The 5,844-nt window shown below is 38.8% G+C and overlaps 1 protein-coding gene and 1 long non-coding RNA gene across 2 annotated transcripts in view; one reads left to right on the forward strand and one right to left on the reverse strand.

Moving 5' to 3' along the window:
- LOC116700857 (uncharacterized) overlaps window positions 1-1,787 on the reverse strand; it is a 9,654-nt gene extending 7,867 nt beyond the window's left edge. Inside the window, exon 1 of the long non-coding RNA XR_004334756.1 lies at window positions 1,757-1,787. This is a non-coding gene — a long non-coding RNA (uncharacterized LOC116700857). The remainder of the gene's footprint in view (window positions 1-1,756) is intronic.
- ntm (neurotrimin) overlaps window positions 1-5,844 on the forward strand; it is a 537,242-nt gene that overhangs the window by 240,128 nt on the left and 291,270 nt on the right. The gene's annotated exons all lie outside the window — the stretch shown is intronic.

A 5,844-nucleotide genomic window follows, 5' to 3' on the forward strand; every position in this document is an offset into this window, starting at 1 on the left:
TGATGATGATGATGATGATGATTAACCCTTGTGTTGTCTGGAAATTTTTGTTTTTCTGAGTCAAAATTTAAAATGAAAAACCTTTTGTCAAGGTTTTGGTTGTCTTTTCCCTTTTTCTATGTTTGTCAACTTTTTGGAATTTTTGTGTTTATTTCCCCAATTTTTGCAGCATTTTTGTAATATTTTTCACTTTTTTGACATCTTTTCTCATTTTTGTCACTTTATTTGACATATGTTCCCAGTCACTTATATTGACATTTGTCTTTTTTTTACATTTTTATTATTTTTTATTTTCATTTGTCAAGTTCTTTCCCCCTATGATCTTGTCACTTTTTCAACATTTGTCAACTTTTTTTGAGCCTTTTGAAATTTTTGTGGGTTTTTGTTCACCCAAATTTTTAAAGCTTTTTTTTTTTTTCAGTCACTTTTATTGAGATTTTTCTCTCTTTTTTTTAAATGTTGTTTTTTCTCCAAATGCTTTCAAATTGAAACACCCAAATTCAATGAAAGTAGTAAAGTGATTATGTATTTAACTTGTGAGGAGTGTTGTTGGGAACCATCCATGTTGCGTTTTTGGGCAATTTGTTTGAAAGAAACCCACATTTCTGTTATAGAAACTTTTTGGAAAGGGGTCAAATTTGACCCGAAGACATCAGGAGGGTTAAGAATCTTCATTTTACTGTGAAGAAGCTGAGACTTGTACTGAAACAACACTGCCCCGCAGCGCTCCACCACAACAGTACGTCAAGGTTTCTCTACGTCTCCATTCAGGATGAGGCTTGCTCTTATCAGAGTGGGGCTTGGAGTAGTCCCCATGCGATTCAGTGAAATTGTGGATAAGATGATTTGCTGTAGTTGAGGATGCAATTACACCAGGCCCCTGAGGAAGCTGCCCTGATGGAGCACGGGCATAAGTTTGTTTGGAATTACTGCAGCCGAGTTTCATAATGAAGTCCGGGAATACACAGTTAGCGTATGTCATTTGATGATGTGATATCATCTTGTTGTTTTATCAGCTGCCGCTAAGTTATTATTTCCTAATGCTTAGCTTGGATTTTATAGGGCGCAAGAAAGACAACCCTGTAGACTTGTTTTCCTGGAAATGCACCATAAGCTCTGAAAAATGGGAATATTTTTCTGAGGAAAGAGTGAGAGAAACTCTAATATTTACCCATTTTCCTTTTAATATAAGGATATAAGCAATCATTAAACAGAGTGGGGCGCCCAGATGGATCAGTTGGTATAGTGGGTGCACATAAATAGAGGTTTACTCTGACTAGTGGCCCCATGTCATTCCCCCCTCTCTCCCCTTTCACATCTACAGCTGTCCTGTCAATAAAGGCCTAAAAATGCCCAAAAATAAGTAAATAAATAATAATTAACAGAGTGCTTAGTCCCACTCAGATTCATAAATTGCACTTTTTGGAGTCTCAGTACTTGGAACAACAATGGCAACATGTGATTAATTACCATCTTCTAATTAGACTTGCAGTAGGAATATTTATCAGATTTCCATACTGGTATTCAGATAATTCTCTTTCCCCATCTGCTCTCTCTCTCTTTCTCTCTCTCTCTCTCTCTCTCTCACACACACACACACAGACGGACACACACCAATATACAGTAGACACTGGTCGTTCAACATAAAAAGTACCTAGTATTGATGAAACCAAACCTATGCTCTTGTGCAGCATATTACAATATTATTTATAATATATAGTATTTATATCTTACACACACAAACACACACACACACGAGAGAGAGAGAGAGAGAGAGAGAGAGAGAGAGAGAGAGAGGGAGAAATCTGAAAAATCTGTTGAATTGAAAATAGATGGGCCACCAGCCAGAGGAAAATCAGTATTTAGGGCTGGATACTGGCTGAAGAGGGACATCAGAGTTTATGAGACATCTTCACTTATAAGTCAATAACCTTATCCGCGCTGTAGGGCTGAAGGTTAGGGTCATAAAATGTACCCAAATATATGTGCCATAAAAATGAGGCGACCCCCTTCAGGGCTCCTTAATGTGCCACTTTAAAGTGAAACACAGTGTAGCAGAAGGCATTGGGTTTCCAGCAGGCGTGTCCTTCACCTAGCTCTGTGTTGACATTGCTGCTTTATAGGAGGAGATGGAGTGATTGCAGACCGGTGCATGCTGCCATTTTATGATCTCACTCTGGAAAACATTTATTTTTTTATTCTGTCCTCTGTGGTCTGCAAGCAAAGCCTTTAGCCCATAGTGGACATCTGAATATTTCTGAGTCCATTTTGACTGCTTGCAACAATTTTATAAATCCTCTGGCAATCCTCAGCCAGCCAACTGATAACACATCTTTCTTTATTTCAAATATCACTGTCAACAGCTACTTCAGGGGCTATAATTTGGTGCTGAAAATGTACTCGATTCTCATTCTGGATCAGATAATGAGGAGAGCTAGAGGTAGGCTTCATGGTGTCATGAACACAGATTGCAATTTTAAAAGATAATCTTTTTTTTTTACTGCATCTGTGACATCAGTGACAGCAAATAAAACAAGGCATGGATATGCAGAGACATATTGATGTTTTCAAATGTTGCCACCTCCAATTCATAATTTAACCATCACCATTATACCAACAATTCCACAAGAATGGAAGTATAATACGTCCAAAAACATTCCCGGTGCAAGAACAGAGGGAAATATGACTTTACTGAAATGTAAAAAAGAAATCAAAATAAAGACGCTGAAAAAAAAGGAAACAAAAATTCAATGTGTTGATGAAAAAATAGATACTCCCAGCCCTCAACCAGGAACAGGGGCACAAAAATCCGTCTATATCCACAAAATTCCACTTCGGCGATTGTTTCGGTTCAGATGTCCTTCTTTTAGATTAGATTAGATTAGATTCAACTTTATTGTCATTGCACAGGTACAGGTACAAAGCAACAAAAGGCTGTTTAGGTCTAACCAGAAGTGAAATAGCAGTAAGTGCAGGATATACAGTGGTTCCATAAGTGCAGGACATGGATAAGTAGTGAATAAATATAGAAATAAATGCTATTATAAACAGAATTTTACAGATAGATTTGTCCTATGAATACAATATATAGATAACAAGTATTGTGGACAACATTTACATCTGGATATGTACTGAATATAATATACAGATGTCCTTCTTTTGGGCCGGATGTCCGTCCCCTTCCTCTTCCTCTGTGTTGGCGTTCAAACCTCGGGTGGATTTCTGAGGACTATGGTTAACATATGGTTATACAGCTAGCTAGACTATCTGTCCAATCTGAGTTTTTTCTCACATGACTAAAACAAGTTTTCAACGTACCCAACTTCCTTCCTTGGCCATGTTGCAGCGGCACCGTGGCTCCGTCCGGCACTTAGCACCACCCCATGACGATTGCGATTGGTTAAAATGAATACTAATAAACCAGAGCATGTTTTTCTCCCATCTTGGTATGCTCTGTGGACTAGCCAGACCTTCCTCCGCAGCGCTGTAGAGGATGGTCTGGCAATACGAGACTACCACTCAGGCAACGGAAAGCCATGTGTAAATATGGTGAATCCAGGTGAATCTGGCACATCCTAATTACACCCAAGCCTCCGGGATGTGACCAGAGCAGTTTCCTTTATCCCACTCAGTGATCTTCTGATCCACCCTCTCGTCTGATATTGACTTTATTGGCATTTTGTTGCTGAGATACAATGCCAGACATGTAGTAATTAAAGGTGTTAAAATGTGTTCCGCACAATATAATCAATACATGCAAGCTATAATTTGGTCCCGAGTGCATGGCTGTACAGCTGAGGTGTTTGCTCGAGTGTGTTTAAAGTGAAAACAAGCTCCAATGTTAGCCCTCTGTGCTCACGTTTTATCATTCATCAGATGACACGCTAGTAGCTCAGATATATAACTGTAACCGTGCTAGTGACATTTTAATCATGCAATGTTTCTTTGTTTTTAATGGAAAGGCGAACAGACAGACATGGTGTGACAAAAACATCTGTTTCCCTTTTTGCAGCTGTATTAATCTGGAGTTTGTTAGAATGTAGACATTAACTCTAAACCTCTATGTGATTTTAGTTCTGCCTCAGAGTTTACTGTTCCAGATATGATGCTTCTATAGCTCAGATCACTTGAATGCTTCAGGAAAACCATAATTTTTTTTAATGACAACTCAGAGGAATCAATGCTTCAGTTCTCAGTCTTTGTTGTGTGTGGTCTCGTCTTAGCACAGATTTGAGAGAGAAGTGAGTTTCTTTTCTGGACATTCAGACTGTTGTGTTTTATCCAGTGAGCACGGCAGGAAGACAGACTCACACCAGGATGCCTCTGACAGGCACAGATTTGAAAAATGCACAATAACAATCTGGCAGCTAGTTGTCTTTCTGCTTGACCTCGCTCTTGGCTGCGTTCCTGCGGCCCTGAACCTCACACCTACTGGATTAAAATGTTTCTAACTTTGTTCTCTAAGCAACAAAATACCCTGATAAATAAAGGTAGATTGCTCTGTTTTCTTATATCTTTAAACTCAACCTTTCAACCTTTTTCCACAATACCGGGGAATCAGTGGACATGGGAGTGGCAGCATACATGTGTTTAGGGCACCTTTTATGAACGAAACGTTTTATGCAATTTGCCTGTATATTAAAAATTTCAACACATGACAAATGTATATGCTGTGTATGTAGAGTGTCAGTATTCCAGGGCCAGTATAGTGCATCAGAAACATGCTAATGGGACACAAAAAGGGCAAAATAAAATTAAAATGTAACGGGTAGTGTCACTCATATTGTTTTTATTTGTCTTATATTAATTTTGAATTTTGTGAGTCCCATAATGCATTGAAAGATGTAAATAGAAAGTGCAATGTTACTGGCCATTTCTTTTTTAGCTTAAACCTATATATACTGTGTGTATATATATATATATATATATATATATACACACACAGGTATAGGTACCCAATTAGGTAAACCTGGCCAGGTTTCACATAAAAAGGGTACAGATCTTATAGGTCGTACCTGTTTCCATAACATAGTAGAGAGCATACAAGTGATAAGGATCTAAGGCTGATGGGCTCCTATGCGTCAACATTTCTGCTATGGCTATAGTATTAATGATGAAATAGATGCTATTGTAGTAGGTGTAAGAAGTAGTTGTGACTGTCTCTCACTCACAATAGTATTATATTATTAATATTATTTAAGGTTTCAATGGCAAAATAAGTTTCAGTTCTTCATTTGCTTCACGGCTCTCTACCGGCTACAACCGTTTTCCAGATCGAGTAGCGGGCTGTAGTTCCAATAATACATAATGAGACAGTTCCGGTTCCAACCTGTAGGGGGACCAAAGGGGGGAAAGTTATGCATCCTGGGAGACAACTGAACACACTCACTGAATCTCTCTCTCTCTCTCTCTCTCTCTCTCTCTCCACTCACTCACCAGGTGCCAGTACCACATGAGTGGTGTGTCTCTTTCTGTAAATGTCCTGTCATGTCTGACTGGAGCGGTGAGGAACAATGATGTAAAAGACACCCACTCACCCTGTCTGAATGTCAAAAACCATCATGTTACCAGATACTGTAGAGCAATGCTACAGTCTGTCTCGGAAAATGGCTCACATTTACACATGCATCTAACACGTTGTTATCATATAAAGAAGCAGCTGTCATTGAATTGTGAGGGTTTTATTTTAGAATAATTCCCATTCAGCACATGAAGAAATTGAATACATCTCGCTTTGTTTTTTTTCTCAGCAAGGGGACTCCTCTGACCTTAACATAACATGAGCCAAGCTCCTCTAAGGACAGTGTCAATGGTGCTGAAACACACACACACACACACACACAC

This window comes from Etheostoma spectabile, chromosome 13 (genome assembly GCF_008692095.1).
Source record: "Etheostoma spectabile isolate EspeVRDwgs_2016 chromosome 13, UIUC_Espe_1.0, whole genome shotgun sequence".
Classification (NCBI taxonomy): Eukaryota; Metazoa; Chordata; class Actinopteri; order Perciformes; family Percidae; genus Etheostoma; species Etheostoma spectabile.